At 36.2% G+C, this 22501-nt stretch overlaps 1 long non-coding RNA gene across 2 annotated transcripts in view; it reads left to right on the forward strand.

Annotated features, from left to right (window-relative positions):
• The window catches only part of LOC149915890 (uncharacterized), a 29693-nt gene extending 7474 nt beyond the window's left edge, over positions 1–22219 (forward strand). For both annotated transcript variants that reach the window (XR_016471396.1, XR_016471395.1), the window contains exon 3: positions 21251–22219. This is a non-coding gene — a long non-coding RNA (uncharacterized LOC149915890). The remainder of the gene's footprint in view (positions 1–21250) is intronic.
• The last annotated feature ends 282 nt before the right edge of the window (positions 22220–22501 follow it).

Genomic DNA, 22501 nt, shown 5'->3' on the forward strand with positions numbered 1-22501 from the left:
TTTTCATGGCTTTTTTAAATTGTGCAGTGCCTTCTTACATGTCAGGACTAATACTCATAATATGCTCCAGGCAGATTAAATAGGCATGTTGCAAATCTTAATGCCTGGCCTCTTTACCATTATTTAAAAAATATTACTGAATTCTCAGAATTTATTGTTCAGATAAATTTCTGTGTTAAAAATGATGTGATGAAGCAGCAATTTATAAGTGCAAACATTGTTTCTGATACACAAGCATATCAAATGTAGTTACCGCATTGCTGTTTTGTTATTCCCTCGATGCTATCCGTGTCCCTGTGAGCCCTATAAAAATGCAGGCTTCTTGACCAAGTTAATTGCTGCTGAACAATCCTGTTAACATGCACATCAGCATCACGCTCCAGACTTGATGGGGCCTTGCTGCAGTGCATATAAGAAGTACACAGGGCAGTAGAGAAAAATCCTCAAAGACAAATACAGATGCCAGTTTTATTGGTGGGGTTTTTTTTGTTTAAATTTATTGAAAACTTTTCAGATTACCAGGCAAATATGAGACACTCAAGAATATAAATTGGAGGTCAGAGTAGACTTTCACACTAAGACTGTAGACAGGATTTTCTCTCCTGCAGATTTTCTCATCCATGCATATTAGAGAACAGACGCTTCTTCCTCTGCCAGTGGCGAAGAAATCCACCCCACTTAATCATATTATTATTCTGTGACTCAGCAATCGTTCTGCCATTGTATCTCTGCATTCTGGTTGACATTGACTGCTTAATCCCCAGCACAAAATTTTTGCGAGGCTAGTGAGGTCAGCTTCTCCTAAATGAAAAGCTTTTCTTACAGGTTTGATGCTATCTGACTTGATGAGGAAAGAGAGAGAGAGAAGGAAAGTTAATATCAGGGCTTTCTCAAATTCCCCGTGCCTTTCAGAGCTTCCTGTCATAACCTGTACGTTTATGACAGTAATTGCTGTATTCTGAAAAATAATTGATTTTGTTTTTGACGTTTCTTTTGGATGGCAACATTATTGAAGAGTCATGAATTCATGTCACTATTTAGTTTAAAGCAAACAAAGTCATTTAATAGAGCTGAAATCAGCTGCAACCAGGAACCTCGGTAAACAATTACAGATCATGGTAAAGACTGCACTATCTTCTGCTGCAGGATCTCTCACACAGATCATCTTCAAATCAGAAGATTGAGAATAGTGAACCTATGAACCTATATCCTGGCAATGTTCTTTTGTTCTTTCATGACATTTGGCTTAAAATGACAGTAGGATATACATTTGCATCTGCAAGTATTAATATCTTTGGCAAATGTTTTGAGAGTATATGGGGGAGATTTTCATTAGACATCGATACAAAAAGTGCGTGTAAAGCTGAGATTTGGATCTGTGAGAAGTTTAAACTGAAATAAATGGAAACTTAGCAGTTTTTGTCTAGCTCTTTTTTAATCAGATCCCTGGTTCTCACAAATAGCCATGTCTGTCAATGTTTCATACTGCACAGTGGAACAGGATGAAAGCTATCCAGGTATTTTATCTGAAGGATTATACCTTATTGTGAGTATTTCTGCTTAAATACCACACTTAGTGGTATTTCTCTTTAAGGTTTTCCTCGAATTGAGTTTGTGAAAAGTTTTCAGAGCAAGTTTATGACAACTGTCTAGAAACAATTGAAAGAATCGAAGCAAGTGTTAAGACAGACAAAGAAAGACATTATTACTGTCTTTCTCACCCTTGGGAAGTATAGAGAAAGTGCTTCTGTAGATGCAGAGGTGTGAACTGACTAGTTAAAGTTTTATAAGGCACGTGTGAAGTTCAGGATTGAAGTAAACAGTGAAAACTAAACCTTAGATTCTGTTGAACAGGAAATACATGAGAAACACTGGTCTTTTCCAACCTTAATGTTTCTATGATTGTGCTCTGGATAGGGAAAAACAATTTCTAAAACTCAGCAATGCTTTTTATACACGTTCACTTACTATTGACTAAAAAAGTACAAAAACTCACTTTGAGTTTACATTTATTTAAAAAGCTCAGAAGATGTGCTGAGGCCTAAGACTTAAAAGCAATTACTCTTAGAGTAGTTTCACTTAATCTAGTTCACTTTTCTTAATCGCAACCAGGGAGAATTATTGATTGTAACACATTACAGATTTCCAGCTCACTTTTTTTTGCTTGTACTGAAGTAGTTTCTGAAGGAGGCAGTAGTTTCTATTTGTTACCCTCATATATTTCATTTACTTCAGAGAAGGACAGAAAGGACTTTGTAATCATCTGTATTATTTCCTTAATATTTATGTTCATTTGTACCAAGTATTTTTCTCCTTACCTTACTTGAAGGGTATTCCAAACTGTTTTTTTCTTTTTCATTAGAAAGCTTCTAATCTGTTCATAACCAATGTATATTCATTGATTTTTATGTAAGAGGATTTTCTTTTTTCTACTCATGCTTTCATTTTCCCTTATCAGAATTCCATTTAAGAGCTGTACTGTCAACCTTAAGCTTTCAGTAACCAATTTAGATCCTTCTTTCCTGTTTCTAAATGGTAGCAGAAATTGCAGATCATAGTTCATGAGTGAATGGACTTGTCTGTCATACTATTGAATATCATCTTATTCCTATTGCTTCATCCTTTAAGGCTATTTGTGTTTAAGAATTTCCAGTTTTCTCTATGGTACTCATAGTGCCTCTAACTATCTGTATATCAGCTGCATAATTTCTGGCTAATAACACCATAAGGTTCCACTTTGAAAGGTAAAAGGGAATTGTAGTCTATGGTGTATCCTGCATCTGGTTTCTTAATTCTTCAGTAACTCTGAAGCTGAGCCAGGCACTAGTTGCAGGTAGTCCCATTACAAGTCTCTCGATTCAGTGCATCTCTTAAGTTGCTGGTGCGTGTGTACGATCAGATGGTGAATAATGATTATTTTCGAGCTGTTGGATAGAGCAGCACTGATTTGGGTAAAGTTACTACATGGTGTTTAGGTTCCGATGTCTTTTCTTTAGCCATAGGCATGAAGTATTGCCTCATGTTGCATTAATAATGCGGGTCTGACTTTCATTCCTGACTGAAAAAATCTCAGTTTAGTGATGAAGAGGAAGGGGGATCTGGAAGGAGAGTAGACCTCAAAGAAAAAAAAAAAAAAGAAACCACAAAAAAAACCAACAGTGTCTTAAGCTTTATATACTAACCAAAACCTGAAAAACTATCCTTGATGTTAACTCATCTGCAAGGCTTGCTCTGCAGTCAGTCTTAATTTTATTCTGAAGCTGTCCGAGTAAGTTAGCAAATCTTCTTGAATTGTTCATCACTGGATTTCTAAGTATAACTTGTGTTGAAGAGAATCACAGCATTTTCTCTGGCCGCTTTGTGCATATGGCTTAACTTCAGATTTCCAGATGAACTGGAAAAGATGATTTCACTACAGCAAGATCCTTGACTGGAGCATTCTGGCTATTTTTTTTTCCTTTCATTATCCTTTTGTTTTCTTCTCCTCCTGTTTCTTTCATTGTTGCTGTGGGTTGTTCTTTTAATTAGGGTATTTAATTAGGATTTTAATTACACTGTCAAAAAATGTTATTTACTAAATAAATGCTTATTTTAGAAATTGTTATAGTAGTCACCTTCTAGAGAGTGATGTCGCACAGGGAAGACTTTCTCCTTTAGTTGAGTGCTATCTGTATAATTAACTTTGAAACATGGAGGTTCTACTTGCCCTAGATTAGCTTCTGGGTTAGGAAAAAATTTTCAGAAAAGTTATTAAGATTCAATGTTTCTTATATCAAAAATGGTATTTCAGCGGTTCATATTTGATTAGATGCACCTAATTATTTATGTAATTTGTGAAGCCATTAAACATTTTAGTCATATAGGATTGGGTAGGTTCAAACTATATTTCTTTGCAAAGGAAGACTTTTCAAGAAAATGCTCATAAAACAGTTTAAGAGAGGAAAGCTTCCATCTTCCTCTTGAGTAAACAAAAAATATCGCACAAAGTTTCATCTGCTTTGGAGCTGTGTCTGACTTAGCAACAGAAATGGGATGCTGACTCCATAGGCACATCGCGTACTTTGAAAACAGCTGCTTGTAATAGAATATATACACAATACTAAGAATTTATTCTTGGGAGTTTGGAAGAGAGTGAACTAAAAAAAAAAAAAAGAGGGAATTTTGTATTGCTATGACCTAAAGTACACCTCTTCAGAATTGTTCTAAACCAGGTTTTCTTTTGTCAAGAGTGCTCTGCAACTTGAGTGACTGCAGACTGATCCTTCTGTTCTCTTTCCAATTGCAGGAAAGATGTTGACCTGTGGTTCCCTCTGGGTTAATCTTCTTCTATCAGCCTTTCATTCTCTTTTCCTTGACATGACATTGTCAACATTTATATGCTAAATGCAGCTTCAGTACTGCTCTCTCAAATGTGTTTCTGTTCCTCCAGCACTTGCACAGGTGATGTTTCACTTTATGTTCAGACAAACAATTCTGTGTACAAGAGCTTTCTCTGGGTTGCCAGGGTACAGCCAGTGCATAATGAAATTCCCTGATGCCATTTGAAAGCAACAGGCCACTGAACTAATAATTGTGAAAGAATTTTAGTGTTATAAATCACCATGAAGAAAGAGCTTTTGCAAACAGATTTATTAACAGTAATTTAGAAAAAAAGAAAGTGCTATGACATAATTGACTGTTAAGAGTTAACTATGAAACGGGAGATTTCATAAATACAAAGATGAGTCTCTATCATCTCCTTTTATGTAGAGAGGATTCTAAAAATCAAGCTGATCATCAGTCACTATGAAAGCCAAAAATGCCCTGCAGACTCTAAGCGTTGGCTAACTGTGATTTATGAGATTTCATCATTATACAGAAAAGTTAGTTTGAAACTTCAGGAAAAACTAACTCATCGAGTACCTGATTCAAATTTTTTCTAAAATTTGAGATGGAGATCAGGATACATGAACACCTGTGAGTTGGGTATTCTTTAAAAAGGCTTTCAAACAAATCACTATTAATTTGGCATGTCAAAGCTTGCACAATACTAGTTATTCATTTAAAAAAAATTAAAAAAATAAAAAAAAAAAACAACCACAATCAAATTCCACAAATGCATGTAGTGATTGTAGGGAACGACTCCTGGAAGTTAGATGAATATTATTTGGAAAGTGTATTGGATTATATTAATATTAGTAAAACAAAAATGTAGTTTAGACAGTATGATTTTGAAGATCTTTTTTTCCTTAGTTTTTAAAATTGAAGAATCTGGAAAGCAAGAGAATGTTGTGCACTGTGGATATGTTTTAGAAAAAAATAATGGATAATTTGTGAGGTTATAGTGCAAGTAGAAGTACTGGTTCTGAATGATAAAGGAACACAAAGTTAGGAAAATAAGTAATTAAATTCATAATATCCGTAACATATGGGCACCTGGAACATCCATTAATTTCTTCCTGGATAGTTTGCAATTAGTGGCCAGATGGTTTTGTCTACCCCTCTGCAATCGCCTTCTTAGTTCAATAACTCAGTCTGTCAAATGAATATCATTAATAAATACTGTTGGCTAACTGCGAACAAAGGCTTCTTTACATTGCTTATGGTGCAATTTTAAACAGTCTGGAATTGTAGGAAGGCTGATTAGTTTCCACAAACTTCTCAGAATTTCACGTGGCTGTCAAGAACACAGTATTGTGTCTTACCTATTCAAAGCAAGCATTGCATTGGTTAAGGTAGAGAAGAATCACAGAAGAACCATTTCCATTTCGATCCTTTTGACTGGTGGTAGTTACTGACTGGGTAGTAGTTACTGAAGCTGAATTTAGAAGTTTCATTTGTTTGTGAACACAGAGGGGTCTTTAAGGAAAACAAAAGAATGAGGTTGGCTGCATCATGAACTAGGTGTCTAAAAAAAAAACTTACAAGCTCTGTTTCAAGAAGCTAGACTGAGACCTGCTTAGGAAAGGTATGTGTCATTATGTCACTTAGGTGCTTTCAGTAATTTCTGTATCGAGACTGCTTGTGCCAAATAAGGCTGAAAATTGAATTCCTTGCTTAATGGTAACCCAAGACAAGGATAGAAGAAGTGCAGTTATTCAAAACCTGAAATAATTTAGAAAGAATCTCAAACATACACATAGTAACTGCTAGAAAATTTGTATAATGAATAAACTGGTGGAAATCATGGTCAGAACTCATTTGATTTAAATGTTTTCACTCTTTGTAATTCTTTGTTATGCTTGTCTGGCAAGTGAGCTTTCATATGAGCAAGCAATTTTTATATTCTACAGTGAAAGCATTCTTAATCCTCAGCTGGGTCAGTTCTCGACTACAGGAAAAATGAGTTGGTTTTGACTGCACCAATACTGTACAGGGGAACCTAAAGTTTATTGCAGAATAGCATACAGACCCTTAACAGTGACCAGAGTGTTTCCTTTTGTAAGGTAACCTACATGTCAGAAATATTCAGGAGCAGCTTCTTCCGTCAATTTGTATAGAAGATTGCAATGTTCTCAATTTTACAAATACCTTAAGAAGCAATGGTAAAACATTGAATTTTTATTCTAGGGTATCTTTTCATAACTTTGATACTTGATTTCCCAAAGGCATTACAATCAATTTTACTGTATGGGAAAGATATGTCATGGTCTGCTATTTATTCTGTGTGCGTTTTGATTGAGATTAGGGAGCAAGTCACATGGAAAATGTACAGAATTTTTACTGAAGCCAGTTGAATACAAATAATTCTCAATTGTGTTTTGCTCTTTTGTATTTAAATTTACCACGAAGAGAAATGAAAATGTGACTAGTAGGGTGTGAAAGTGAGGAAAAGGTGCATTTCAAACTAACCAATTAAGTTGAAGGACTTAGAGCCTCTCTGCATGAAGAGCACCCTGCATATTGATGAAAGGTTTTAATATGTAGTGAAAAACACTCCTCTCCTGGAAAATACCCATCCTGAAAAGAATTCTGAAATGAACTGAAAGCCCTGGGAGCAAGCCAAACTAAAAACATGTTAATGTATTGTTAATGTATTGGTCTAAATCAAGCCTTTGAAAGAATCCTGGATAAAAAGTGTAACCTGGATTTTAGAGAGGCTCTGAGAAATATGGGCAATGGGGAGGCTGTGCAATTGTATCATTTTACTTTCATTGTCAGTGTGAACGTGGCCTTCTCCCTGTCTAGGCAGATAGGAAAGCTGTCTAGAAAGCTGTCTATGCTATGTCAAGTACTACTGTGGTATTGTTGTAATGGCAGTAATAGTAAATTTGGAATGAGGTAGTGGAATGATCTGACAGGAGAATTCAGAGAAATTGAGGAAATTTTTTGAGGCTTGAGAGATTCAAAACAACTTGCTTATGTCTCACTACGCATCAAAAATAAGCTGGTCATGAAGTGATGCTGTTTCCAAACCTGATCCCTGTGTTGGAAATTCCAAAAAAAAATTCCAAGTAATTTAAAGTGGAACTCTCTGCAGTCCCACGTGATCCTTGGTTTTTCAGCTGATGCCTGGTGTCCCGTGAAGATGAGCTGATAGCTCTGTTTAGGATTGTTCTCCAGAGGACAGAACGACTGCTGCTAAACTGCTGTGACTACTATTTAAGTCTGGGCAGCCTTTAAAGTAAAAGCAAAAAGTGAATTTATTTTACTCCAGTGAACAACTTATTAAAATAGTTGTATTTAGAAACAAACAGAAAGAAGTAAACATATGGCTCCATGGTAGTTTGTAGCTTTAATTTTAAGATGTTTTCTCAGTTCTCTTTTACTACTTGATTATCAAATTAAGCTAACTATGAGTAGTGCACACAACTCTTAGGCTGGGATCCAGTTCTTCCTGAAGCTCCATTTTTAATCTTGTTCTTTCTAAAATACTGACTTGAGATGAAATAGTCCCTGTTACATTCCTTTTTCTCAGCTATGTTTGTTTGCTTCCTCAGGTTCCTGCTGTTAGTCACTATTTCAGTGATATCCTGAATTCATCTCTCATCTGTTTATTCTTACTGTTCCTGGTACTTCTCTGATGTCAGAGATGCTCTTGGAATTCCTCACCGAGGCAGGAGGATTTGGTTTAATATCTGATGAACCTATTAACAATAAAAAGTATCCCTTTGTATACATTGACTTGGATGCCATTCATGTCACAGTGGGGAACATGGCAGTTCAGGTATATGTGCAGTTTAGGAAAAGCTTGACTTCAAAACTGATTGTAACAAGATGTAATTGAGCACAGTGCATGAGGATCATTTGTTTCAAGATATTCACAAGATATTCTAATCATATCAGTAGACTAGCTAATTTGAGGATGCCAGAGTATTGGATAAAATGCTTGCTAGGACTTGGGCTATGGTAGTGATAACAAATTCCTCTTGCATAATTTTAGTGGTTTTCTCACTGAAGAGAAAGAACTAGTGCTCTATCATTAAGTGAAATAGGTAATGAAACAATGGAACTTCATCACATGATTATTATAAAGAGTAATTACTGTTTTTATATATGTAGGCATGCTTAGATTAGGAGTTCCAAAGAGCAAAATGAACATGTACTGCCTTGCGCTATTAAAGACAGTTAAAATAACACAGAAGATGGTAATGAAACAGTTGGCTGTCTTGGCTGTGCTGACTAAGGAATGAAAATAGCTTAAATCTGGAAGATGTCTTCAGTATCTTCTTTTCACTAGGAAACCTGATGGTTTAAAGATGTTTTCATATGGCCGCTGTTAGAGTTATCTAAAACAGGAAAGGGCAAAGCTACTGTTTATTTTGAACTGTAGAGTTGTCCATAAGGAGTACTAGTATAGCTTGTCTACTATTTCAGGAGCTTGGAAAACCAGTTGATGGGCAAATAAGGCATCATAAGGTGGAGTTTAAGACCCAGTGTGGCAGAAGTGGGAAAAAAAAAACTAATCTTGAGTACAAAAAATCGGAAAAAAGAATGTTTTGAAATTACAAAAATCTAGCTGCATTGTCCCAGGAAAGACTAGAATCGGGTGCTGGTTCAAGCTAATCTTTCATTGGAAGACTATGCTGATATACTACCTTATTTTACAGTACTTATTACACCAAGGGTTACACCTAGGTCATAAACCTTCTGCTAAATATTAACCTCTTTCATTGACTCCATTATGGTCTAACTCATACCCCGCTTATGAGTGTCCATTACCTCTGACCAGTTTCATTTCTTTTTGACAAATAGTGATGATATTCAGAAGGTAATTAAGGTTAAATTCTTTTATTCACCAGTAAGTCAATTTCCATTTAGAAAGTATAATATCTATTGCTACAACAAAGTAATTTATCTTTAAGGATGTAATCTGTCATTGTTAGCTTTCTGGCAACTCTAGTACTACCAGCTATAAAGAATAAAATTGCTCTGATGGAAGAAATTGAACATTGCAGTACAGCAAACTTAAAAATAGGCAAGCAGGCCTCTTTGGTCTGCCAGACAGGCCAAAATAAATGCAAAATGTTTAATTTTTTTTTTTTTTTCCCCAAAGTGACTTAAGTATTATGTTCAAAAAGTAATTTGATGTAGTTCTCAAAGAAGCAAAGAGAAAATATTACTTAGATATTCTTCATCTGCTCATTACAGGCTGTGAGGAATATATTTCGAACAAAACATCAAGAAACACTTCAAAAAATATTTATTAGAATTGCCTAACATTTCATTTTCTCTGTTTCAAAAATCCAAGTTCTACAACTTGCGTTTGGAGGTTTTTCAATTACTGTAGATTTTTTTCCCTCTTACTGGGAGGAGAGAGGAGAGAAAGGAACCTATACCCTTCTTGGTCCTGCTTCTTGGAGCTGTTGACAAAGTAACACTGCTGTTCAGTTGGATAATCTGAGTCTACTTGCTGCTTATTAGTTTTGCCTTCTGCAACAAGTTGGCAATACAGAAAAAAGTATGCAACCAAGCAACAGTAGGTATGGAATTATTTACTGTCTGTGTGTACTCTTGTGGTTATGCTTTTATCAGTGAATGTTTAAGAAGCAATGTCTTCACGTGCCTGTCAGAGACAGCTAGAATGGAATGGATTGGATTTCAAAATACTCATTCTGAAAGATTCTAGAAAAGAATCTGTTTCCTGAAGTCTAGCTGTAACTTGGATGTGTGGAAACACAGGATCATTAGGCAGATCTGATAATCTGCAATAGGTGATTAAAATGGTCTGGTTAGCAGTATAGGTTTTGCCCTTCAATTCCTAAGAAGAATTCTGTATCCTCAAACTCATGTATGGTGAGCAGGAAAATTGAGTGTACCAGACTCAGGGTTTATGCTAATAGTAATGAAACTTTAAAGCACCACTGTTTTACTTGGAGTGTTTATTCTATTAAAATAAGAAAAGCAAAGTGAGCTTTCAAAGGTCATATTCCATCCCAGTCCCCCAAAAACATGTGCTCTTTTCTGTTGTATGTTGACTTTTAAGGTTGTTATTTCTCCTGGCAAATTCCATTTCAAATTCAGTTTCTATTTTGCACAGCATAAAAAATCGCACATGCTATGTGGCATAATGAAGCATTATTGTAATTCTGACTTCCTATTACAGGGCTTAAAGTGAATTTAGCCAAACCAAGCAGGCAGAAGTTATTATCATCTGATGGCTGCTAAAGGTCACAAGTGACAGGCTTATAGGCACTCCTTTCTTAAGAATATCAGCCCAGTTAACGAACTGGAAATGGCTTTTTTTGGTGCTTGAAAGGAGTGCAACTTTGAAGCGTACAATACCTTTATGACAAGGAACAAGATAGTTAATAGATAGAGGGCAGGTATGTGTGAGCTTTATGCATTTACGTAGGTCAAGACGTTTAGCAAAAACTGCTCGATTCGATCTGCCCCTCCCCTGGCACAGCCCCATGCCATCCCCTCGGCCTGTCGCTGTCACACACAGCAGAGCTCAGCGCTGTCCTCTTCCCTGTGAGGAGCTGTAGGGCCACAAGCCTCCTCTCAGCTGCTCTGCTCTGGGCTGAGCAAACCCAGGGGCCTCAATCGCTCCTCCTTTGTATTGCCCTCCAGACCCTTCATCGTCCTCCAATAGTTTTATGTCCTCCTTACATTGTGGTGCCTAAACCTGCATGCAGAGCATCAAGTGATGCCTCTCTTTCTCTGCGTTTGTGTATTCTGTCCATAAAATGTTTTTGTCTCTCTGTTGTGGCCAGTCTCACCCTGCATCTGTATGTGTGACTGTCTGAGGGAGGACTGATGTCCCCTTCTTTAACTATTTTCCCAGTATATCTTATCTATTCACTGGGAATATTTACAAGTAAGTTTTCTTTAGGAGTGAACTGCCTTGATGGGAAATACATGTAGCTTTTAATTTGCGAGGGAAAGTAATTTCTTTAATTATGTGTAAGGCACCCATTTCTTAAGGTAGAAGTGCTGTTTCTGTAAACTACCTGAGGCTAAATTTGCTAGCAGTCTGCAGGTGCTTATTCTCTTCAGAGAAGCTCCATTGTGCCATAGCTGTAATACAAAACACTAATGCAATATTTCATTGTTATCAGACCTATGACATTTCATTTTCGTTTTGTTTGCTAGACTTTTATTTAAAGTGTTATATTTGATGTGAGAAAAGAGGAAAGAAAGGTCCTCGGGGTTATTAAAATTCAGAACAGGGAAACAAATAACCAGAATGTAATAGAAAAGATTCCTCTCCTTCAGCCTCTAGTTCCATTCTTGTTTGTACAGGAAAAGTCCGTGTGGATATTATTTCTGTGGCTCTAGGGCATCATGTACTAAATTTTATTTGTGCTTCAGAGCACAAGGATGGCAGTCTGGTGTGTTTTATTTCGTTGTGGGGAGGGAAATCTGAAGTATTTTGAATTAACATGTACAGTTGTGAATAGATGTCCAAATATTTTTCTCAGGAATACTCAGTCATATTTTGGACTGAATAAGTTTGCATGAACTCCACCAGTATCAGTGCTAGGAGGAACTGTTTTTACATGTCTTTTCATTCTATGGCAATGATCAGTCAATTTTGTGAGCAAAGCACAATCTAACATTTTCCATTTAGTTACATCAATCTAACTTTTTTTTTCCCCAGATCTTAACTGAAAGAGTTGGATTTAATTCTAATTACGTGTTTAACCTTTGGCAGAATGAAAATGTAAAACGGGCCATGTAAAGAACTTTACTTAAGGTTAATTGCTTGTACTCTATAACCTCCTGTTTTACGGTCTCTTACATATCTAACTTAAAATGTTAAAGGGCTGGTGAACATACATAGTTGTTCAGGCAGCAGATGGGCTGATTGAGTTCCTCTTCAGCTTGTAAGAACACTTGAGCTTACTTGGTCCTCCTTATGCCTGCTGTCTTTCACTGATGTTTATCCCAGTAGTGACGTTTGCTCAGGCATGTGGTCGAAGGAGAATGGATGCCATCTTCAAACTAACATTTCTTCAGATTTTGCCAATACATAACCTGGTGAGGTTATGGTAGTATGTCACTACAGCCCACTAGGCATTCAGTTGCTAGGAGTTCTAGACGTTAGCAGGCTAATTGTATTTTGATGTACATCTTTATGAATAGTCATTCATTGCACTGTTATCTCCTACATATTGTCAAATGGTATGACATTTCAATTGTCCAAAACATGAGAATTTTAATTAATATCCTGTGTCCATGAGAGAGATGCATAAAAGTAAATCTACCATTTTTACTTGGATCAAATTTGGCTTGTCTCAAGAACTTGTGTAAGAAAGCTCAATCTGTAATAGTGAGTTGCTGCCATGTTTAAGCTGATGGGTTCTGAATCTGGCACTTCAAATGTTATGTAACTTTAAAGGAATTTTCAGCTGCACTTTTGAATCTCCTTCCTCTGCATAAACTGAAATATTGTGTTAGTTGAATCAATGAGACAGAGATCTGACAACGCCAGTCAAGTGTATCTGCCCAGTCTAACAGCTCTCAGATTAAAGAACCAGGGCCCTTGACAAAAAGCAGCTTATTTTTGCATGCTGGGATAAAATAATTACTGCAGCCCACTTGAATAAGTATCAGACATGGATCTGGAGAGGGTTTGTTTGTTTGTTTTTAGGACTTTATTCAGTAGAATAACAACTGAAAAAAGTTTATTCCACTGCGGAAGCTCAAAAATAAGGTATTTGATCAAGTAATTCTAAACATTCAAATACATTCATATTGCTGAGACATACAGTGTTCTGTTACAGGTATACCACTGTAGAACATCAGTTCTGAGAAAGCCAATATCATCCAAGAGCTGAACTCAGAAACTGCTAGTAATGATGTCAGATTGATGCAGAAAGCTTTTACCATTAATCGATGTTAAATAACAAGCATGAAATGATATTGGCTGCAGACTGATTGTGGCAGTTTATTCCATTTGTCATAAATTATATGTGGAGGGTAGTCTAGTATGACAGATTTCTGGAGGTAACTTACTTGGATAGTGAAAATAACATTAGATGTACAGTGCTTTAGTTAGGTGAGGACTTCCAGGCAATGTAACTTGGAAATTCAGGCAAATTTAATGAAACATTCTTTTGGAAGGGTTCTTAATTAGGTAAATTCTTGCCAAAATAGAAATGATGTGAGTGTATGCTGACGAGTTCTGCATGAGAACTAATTTTGGGTAATGTATTTACTCACTTATTTTTGAGTGTAAATATGAAAATATTTAGCTATACTTATTCCTGCATTTCTGAGATGAATTTTATCAATGCCTCAGCTTTAGGTGGAAAAAAAAAATTCTGCAGGCATCAAAAGTAGACAGTTCTTCTACCCTGCTTCCCTAGGATGTTATTTCTTTGATGTATACCTTACAAGGTGATCCCTGTGTTCCTTGTTGTCTGTATTAATGTATATCGTGACTTTATAGGATGAGTGCAGTCTAAGCTTAGATAATAGCATGTGAAATGTAATCTTATGATTATGTAACCTGAAAGCAAGTTAAATAATTTTTTAACCTTTAATCTAACACGTGACTAAGGTGGTTGGTTTTTTTTAAGGTATGAAAGATAAATCATTTTTTTCATGTCATAGCCTTTATTTTTCTTTGAGTTTTGCTTTTTCTGATTTATTTTTTTTTCTATTTTTCTTTCCTTCATAAATGTATACTTTGTTTTAAACAAGCTTTAAACCTGTTCTGGTTTGGTTCTTAAGACAGGTGTGCTGGAACAACAATAGTAGCGCTACCTCTAAAAGAAATCCAACCCTGGCAGTTTTTAATGAGCTAACTTCTTGGTAGTTAATTGCGTTGTGGGACAGCAGTGGAAATGACAGAAAAAACTTTGTCCTTCTATTTGAGAATTTTTCTGTGTTGCTTTCTTAAAAGAGGTTTGAATGGCTTGAATTCTTATGATGAACAGGCAAGGGCAGTGAGCTAGAATCAGAGAGACTTAAATATAGACACTTCAATAATTTCCAAGTTGTTTTCCCCAAGATAAATATTTTACTGATACCAAATACTTTACTGAAGTAAATGGGGTCAGAGAAAATATGATTTTGTGTTTGTTGTGCAGAAATAATGGTAATCAGTGGAGGCAGCAGAATGCAGGAACTATAGAGGATGTGTTGGATCTGTGAAGGTAGATCCAGTGGCTCCAGCAAATAGCATTAATAAAGATGATGGAAGTCAGCACAGCAGCAGTTTCTGTAATTGAAGTCCTATGTCAGTATTATATGTGAGAAAAAATTTTCTCTGGTGACATGAGGTTGATGTGTCCCCCGTTCCGAGACACTTGGTCCTTTTCCTACTGCAGTAGGTTATTTATTTGCAAGTTTTTCATTTGCTACATCAAGATAGTAAGAAGGAGGAGAGCAAATACAAGTAGCAAAATGCAACTCTCATCATTAGAGTTCTTGTATAAAAATGAAAGCAATCTGAATTCTACAGTCGCACTGCAGATATTGCTTGGATTTTGTCAGTGAACAAATAGCATTAAGTAACTTTAAAATTAAGTGGCTTGTACTTCTGTATTAAAGAAGTTAGAAAAGTGAAGGTGAGATGAATAGGAAAACTGGGCAGTGAGAGTGAGGAACATGAATCTACTTGATAGATGATTTCTTGTTAATTTTCAGGTTTGTTTGTTTTTCTCTCCTCGCTAATTGGTAACTAGAAGTAGGCTGATGGAGAGAAAGTGTGACCCTTGATCTTATGAAGAGGCTTGTAGCTATGAGAGATGAGAGTGTATTATGTGACTGGGGGAAAGGGAGAGGGGAGAAAAGAAGAGGAATCCAGGGGAAAAAAAAAATCCAACAACCAAAATCCAGCTGTTACTGGTGCTTAAAGTGAAGCTGAAGTTATAAACTATTTTAATTACGGTATAAAAAACTGGTCTTTAACTATATTTTATAAATAACACTTGAATGTCACTTTTAACTTCAAATAATGCCACACATGCACACCCTCCCCCACAAAAAGCAATAGCAGTTCTGCAGTCTCGAAGGACACATTTCATGAAGGTTTCGCTGCTGAGCAGCCCAGCTAACTATATATTTGATTTGCTCTTCGTGGTCAGTGGAGTACAACTATGGATCACCCACTAATCTATAATAAAGTGAGTATTTCTCAGAAATTAGATATCCTCCTTATTGATTAGGGAAGCAGGTTTCAGGCCTAATGTTTAAATGTCCAAAAATAAATGTTGAATTTCATCCCCAGCATTTTGTTCCCTGATTGAAAAGTTAAACCCAGTTATTTTATTCTTTGTACGAAATGAAGAAGCCATTGCCTGGCAGGAACTCTTAATCATGTATGATTTAACTCATCTCAGAATTCATCATACCACTATGGCCAGGTATCCATGGGGATGAGTTAGCTAAATGTTAGCTGTTCATTGTAAGAGATGTAAGATGAGCATTGATTTCAGAGTGCTGAAAAAGAGATGATTGTAACAGAATGTGTGGAATGAATTTGAAAACAGGAGGTTGATTAGCATTCCTTACTGATGCAATTGTTCTAGAAATTCAGAAAGATGGTTGAATTGAATGCTTTGTAGTTTGTTTCTTAGATGGGTAGAAACATAACACAAACCCAGCCACCTAATAATCTTGGATGGCATTTGTAAAATTATTTGCCTAGAATATCATTCAGGCCTGTTCACTCCTTGCTGTATTTATCATCAATACCACAATACACCATATATACCATAATATAACCAGGTGCATACCATATTGTAAGAGGCAGCACTTTTGCTCAGGAGTAGAAAGGATTTTGGAATTGAACTTGTTTCATGGGGTGTCACATTCTGGAGCTGGAAAACTGGAGTAAACGTTAGTTTTCAAAATCAAATATGTGCTTTTTATTTAAGAGTTGACTACCTTGGAGTGTTAGAAAGCAGATAGTGAGGCCAGGGCTTCATGTAGTGCTCAAACTGGTGTGAATATGAATAATTCTGATATCAATTGAGCAATTAGCAGATTATGAAAAGATGAGTGTAGATGTTATAGTCTAAGATCAAACCACATCAGTGTCAAGATTTGGAGATCAGTGAGGTCTCTGGATCATACTGAAAGAGTTTTGCAATGAGAGTTTGCCTTGAATTGTATGATCCTGATGCTACTTAAAAAAAAAAAACAAAAAAAAACAACAACAGCTAACACATTAGTAGCTGTTATTTTTCCCAGACTTTCTCTTTCAATGCCAAACATTACTTGATTCTTACATAGCTGCCTTCTTCACTACCATGAGTTGCCATTACTTCATTGACTGATGTGACTGATGTTTTTTTCTCTTTAGCTTCCCTTATCTAATGTCTGTCCTGTCTCTGAAACAGTTGGCCTCAAAGTAAATGTGATCTTTTGAAAAGAGCTTGCTCACCTCCCTCCAGTCAAATCAGCACCTCTCATCCATTTTTAAGTCCTTTCTGAAGGTGATGATACTTTAAAGTGTCACATTTCTTATCTGAGTGTTCTGTTACTTAGCTGCCAAAGGATTTACATTTTTTTTTAAAGGGAAATAATACAAATCTGAAAGTCCCCTTGAGATTGCTGGGGCTTCCTAATTATATTCTGTAACTGTATTGCAATTGTAAAGGTAGTTTTACTAGATAAGTCACAGATTTTCATTAAATAATAGTTTTGGCTATCTTCTTATCCCTAATAAAACAATTTAATCATAAAATATTCATGATTATAAACCTGATGCTACAACTGAAGTCATGTTAATGCTTCTATTAATAAAACCTTCGGTGGCAAGTTAGTGAAGCTTGTATTTCACTCGAGTGTATCATTGTGAGATACAGACACAAAGACTTCTGCACAATGAAAAATATTTTATGCTAAAAAAGTGCCAAGATTTTTTGTAATATGTCTTCGTGCTGTAACAACTTCTGTGAGGCATTAAGGGACACAGACAGTTGAATACTTTTTCTAAAGAAAATGTTATGTCCCAGGAGGAAAACTTCCCTGCATTTTAGAGGCTTAATCTTGGAATTCATTCATTCTCATTTTTATAAAGTCTGTTTTCACCTCATGTTGGCAAATTCTATGCAGTTCTGGGCCATGATAATTACTTCCTTTTGATGGCCTGCCTGTGTCAGCAACTGTAGACATTATTTTTTTATTGTTGGATTACACCAATACAAGGTTTTACAATTCTAGAACATGTCAGTACTGTGGTTGTGTCCTATTATTCATTGCTCTTCAAGTCTGAGATACCACACTTCCTATGGTGATGTAGTACAGAGTGTTTCCTCTCAGTTACTTTTCCTCAGCAAACTTCTGCTTTCCTTTTGAAGTACTTCAGAAAGATTTCTTCTTTACCAAGTTATGGTATTAGATGTAGTAATGGCTTGATAGACTTCAGTACCATGCTTGTCTTATTTCTAATAATCCTTATCAAAGTGATGTGTTACTTTTCTGTTTTTCAGTTTCTGCTTTGCAGATATTTCAGGCACTTCACATATAGGTAGATAAATTCTGTACTGTCTGTACAAATGGATAGTTCTGTACTTTCCAGATAGAGCTGCAAAATGTTATATGCAAAGTTAAATCTTGATGAAGCTGAAGGTTTGCTTCATGTCTGATGCTGAAACAAAGCTGGAATATAATCAGATAGCTGGTAGTATGCTAACTCCTGGCCTTCTACCAAGATGCCTGTGAAGGGTACTGGTATGGCTGCAGTGCCATTTACTATGTCAATTCAGAACCAGTGGAATTGACCTCAAGTCAACAAGAGCATCTAAACACACAAACTAGTTACATGTGAAGTACTCTTCAGAAAAGGCACAAAGGAACAGCACTTTTGATTGCCATGAGTGGCATCCACAACTACTACTTCCCTTTACTGATGTTCCAGGCTGCTAATATACCATGATTTGATCTGAAAAATCAAGTTGGAAGGTTGAAAGGCAACTGTGCTTCTGCTGGGCCATCATTCTCGCATTTGACTGGGGTGTGATGTTTAAGCCTTGTTGTTTGCATTCTCAGCTGTGGCAGTATTAGTGAGCAACTTGAACTGCTTCTCAGAGGGATGAACGTGTTAGAAGGTGCTTGACACAAAGGGATTTACATGGCCGTCACCAAATCGACTTCACATTTTCACATTAAGAACTCCAAGAGCTAACTGATGTTGTACAATAATTCGTAGCTTATTCATAAATATCCTTTATATCCAATGATGAATAAAATATGGGCGTTTCAGAAACCCATTTACTAGAAAAAAGAGCCCAGGCATGAAGCCATGCCTTTTTAAAAAAGCTGTCTGAAACACAATTCGGATGTGGTTTGTCCTGGTGTTGTCCATGCTTTAGCTTTCATCAGAGGAACCAGGTTATTGAACCACTACCACTTTTTCATTTGCAGGTATTGATTAGTATGCACTTATTTGGATGCTTTCCTGTTATGTAACATTGAACCTGTAATAGTGAAACAACAGACTCTGATTTTAAATGATGAGATATCTATTGCATTTCTATCACAGAAAACGGTTTTCTGAATGTACAGTGGTTGTTGCAGTGAATCTGTGAAATTGTTATTGTGAAACATTCTAGAGGGTACTCGCATTTGATGTGAGCAGTAGGAGCCTAGCTGATAACTGGCAATTAATTAGTGAAACACCGTATGCTAGCAGACACACAGCAGATGTGTGTGTACGTGGTAGAAGAGGATAGAAAATTCTACAGTTGCAATGCAAGGCTAATCTAAGCTGGGATCTAAAAATAGTGACTTTGATTCGCTTTCAAGTAGCTTTTGAATGCTTCAAAAGTTTTAATTTGTATTGTGCTTCACGATTGGTTAGTTCTACTTGTGATACAACAAGAAAATACTAGAATTCACACAACTGACATATGTTTTAATTTCCGTAAATGTCAAGCTCATGAGCCAAAGCCTTCTGTACAACACAACAGTTTTTATCCAGGTGTGGCAACCACTTAAAACAAGAATGATGTAAAATTGTTTTTTTGACTTAAGCACTGAAATAGTGCTTGTTCTTTACACACTACTTGTTGGATGTTGTCAAAACTTTCTTTCAAATTAGTTTTATTTTATTCTTTCTTTAGTAAATGATAACTAATATCTTCCTTTATACTTGTCATGCTTGATTCTCAAACTGCTGATTGCTATTACTATTGCATATCATAGAATCGTAGAATGACCTGGGTTGAAAAGGACCACAATGATCATCTGCTTTCAACCCCCCTGCTATGTGCAGGGTCGCCAACCAGCAGACCAGGCTGCCCAGAGCCACATCCAGCCTGGCCTTGAATGCCTCCAGGGATGGGGCATCCACAGCCTCCTTGGGCAATCTGTTCCAGTACTTCACCACCCTCTGTGTGAAAAACTTCCCCCTAATATCTAACCTAAACCTCCCCTGTCTCAGTTTAAAACCATTCCCCCTTGTCCTATCACTATCAACCTCATAAACAGCTGCTTTCTCCCCCTCCCCTGTTATATGCTCCCTTCAAATAAACACTACCAAATTCAACTGGATACTATACTGAAGAGTCGCTTCTCATGGCAGTCTGCTTTTTCTTTAAGGCTGATTTTAAAGAACAGTAGGTAATACTGCTATCATCCATTTTAGAAACAATCTGGCAAGGTCATGAAACAGCACTTCATATTTTTGGCTTTTCTTCAAGGATATGCAATGTTTCTGTCTTTCCTGTTCTCTCTCTGTTTTATAAAGAAACCTTTTTTCCTTTTTTAGTCTGTTCCTTTTATTGTTGGTAGGCTTACCAGCAGTATCATGGATTGCATGCTCCCTAGTAAGGCAGTGCTGTACTTTGACTGGATGAGAAGCATTAGTGTTTAACAAGTCTCTGAGCAATACCGAGTGAGAGATCACAATATAATCGTTAGTTCCTCAACCTGACAGGAAATCAAAATATAGCACTGCACCAGTTTAAAAGTGAGGATATGTATGAAAGGATTCATTTTAATTAATATGTACCACTTCAGTAGCAAAAATGCCTCAAGAGTTTGAAATGAGGGACAGATAATGTACAACAATCAGAGAATTTAGTGTAGAAAGATGTCTTCAGCTTTGCCCCATGATGAATGCAAATACCAATTTAAAAGGGACGTGTAACATAGAAGCTTTGTCACAGAGAATCTCAATAAAAGAAGGTAAATATGTGAAATTTCATGCCTTGTCCCGTTCAGTGGTGATTGATTCAGCAAGGTAAATATGCCGTGCAAGTCAAGTACCAGTGGAGGTCATGGAAACGGGGATAAAAGCATGGAAAACATCAGCAGACTTCAGGGGAGGTTCTCTGTGAGGGGTATAATGAGTGCTGAAAAAAATGAAACAATCAGAGCAAGTAGAGAGCTCCAAATGAACTTCATTATTTCATAAGCCTATATGATGCATTGCACCAATCATAGACTTAATGAAAGTGTGAGCATCTTGGAAACAATCAAGCTAATAAATAGATGTTAGAGCTTTAAGTTGCATCAAACAGCAGTACAAAATTATCTGCTAGTAAGATTTAATTGATACTCTAGATTAAAAAATGTTCTTTAAGATATTATGAAAATTAAAATTAAAACCAGTGTCACTCATCCCAATCATAAATGACAGTTTTCTAATAAAAAGCAAATTTCTCTTCAAGGAAATAATAATTAGTGCATGTAAACAATATTATAATTTCTTATTCAAACTTCTCTTTGTAAATCTGAAACAATAGCAATAACAAATTTTTGTTACAGCATTCACAAACTTTTTGATTCGCTTTTTTGTGTGTTTAAATCATTAATATTAGTTCTTTTGGGGACTGGGAAGGTTAAGTTCAATTAAGAAGCTATTACATTGTGCAAGTGTTGGTCTGAAGGTAATGCCTCTCTATTTTGTTGGCCCACAATGTCAAAGGCAGATGTTGGTGGGATGGCAGAAGAGTTTGAACCTTCCCACCACGTATCCACTGCATGTTGTTGCTGTGTGACAGATGGCAGCAGAGGGGCAGTCTGACAAAATGGTGTTTGACGTGGAAGTGCGTATAAAGAAAAAGATGTCACAGAATTCATCCATGCAGAAAAACTTGCACCTGTTGCATTCATCAATGCTTGCTGAATGTTTATGGGACCAAAAAGTGCATGTAGCACAGTGAGGTGGTAGGTGGTGCATTTCAGCAGTGACAACAGTAGGTCACCAGTAGTGGAGACTTTATCAAGCACAGCGTGTGTAGGCTGTTTGTCACTGGTGAAAATGCACAGCTAATCATAGTGACCCTGTTGAAAAATAGTGTGTTGTAGCTGAGAAAGTGCACTTCAAAATACTGTTAATGTGCTCTTTGTATCTGTTGTTGTTTCCATGGAAATAAAACAGGATGCATTACTTTCGGAGCAACCTACATATTTAATTATCAGAAGGTACTTTGAATAATCTGTAGTTTTTGTATATAAAAAAAAAGTATCAGTATGTATGTGTAGTGCCCTTCTTTCTATAATGTATACAGACATTAACAAGAAAAATTGAAGTCCATTTGTTCGTGTAAATAGTTTAGCAATGTTTTCACAGTTTTTTCTAAAGGAATTAAACTCTCTAACCTGGAAATGCCAATCAAAGAGGAAGAAGGAAAAGCTTACTAGTACCTAGACTTCTGGCCTTTATTCCTGTGCATTAATAAAAGCTATAAATCACTACAGTGTCAAAGTGGAACTATCTTAAATACCAAAGACAATACAGAGCAATTCCCATAAATGCCTTTTATGCTTTAAATGGTACTGCAGTGATTTCTTTAGAATGAAGTCTAGCTCCATTAGACACAATTCTTTAGTTTTTAATGAATCTGCTATTGATTAGCCTGAAAGGATCGAGGCAAACTAAACAGTGGGCTGTATGTTTGCAGGCCTCTCTTTTTCCATGTTTCTAATAAAGGTATAATAAAATTATTTGTCTTGCTTAGGTGATTATTAACATCTTACTACTTTTTTTTTTTTTTTTGCCTTCTTTACTAATGTACACAATTTATTATTTTAGGAAGCTTTATCCTGCAAAAGTTAGAAATTCAGGGATTTGGCAAATTGTACCTAATGTTTAAGTGGCTAAAGAAAGCAGCTCACTGTTTAAGAAAGATGAATTTTAATCTTTTTGGAAAAAAAATTTTAAAGTATTCATATA

Source organism: Phasianus colchicus, chromosome 15 (assembly GCF_987193195.1).
Source record: "Phasianus colchicus chromosome 15, bPhaCol1.hap1.1, whole genome shotgun sequence".
Classification (NCBI taxonomy): domain Eukaryota; kingdom Metazoa; phylum Chordata; class Aves; order Galliformes; family Phasianidae; genus Phasianus; species Phasianus colchicus.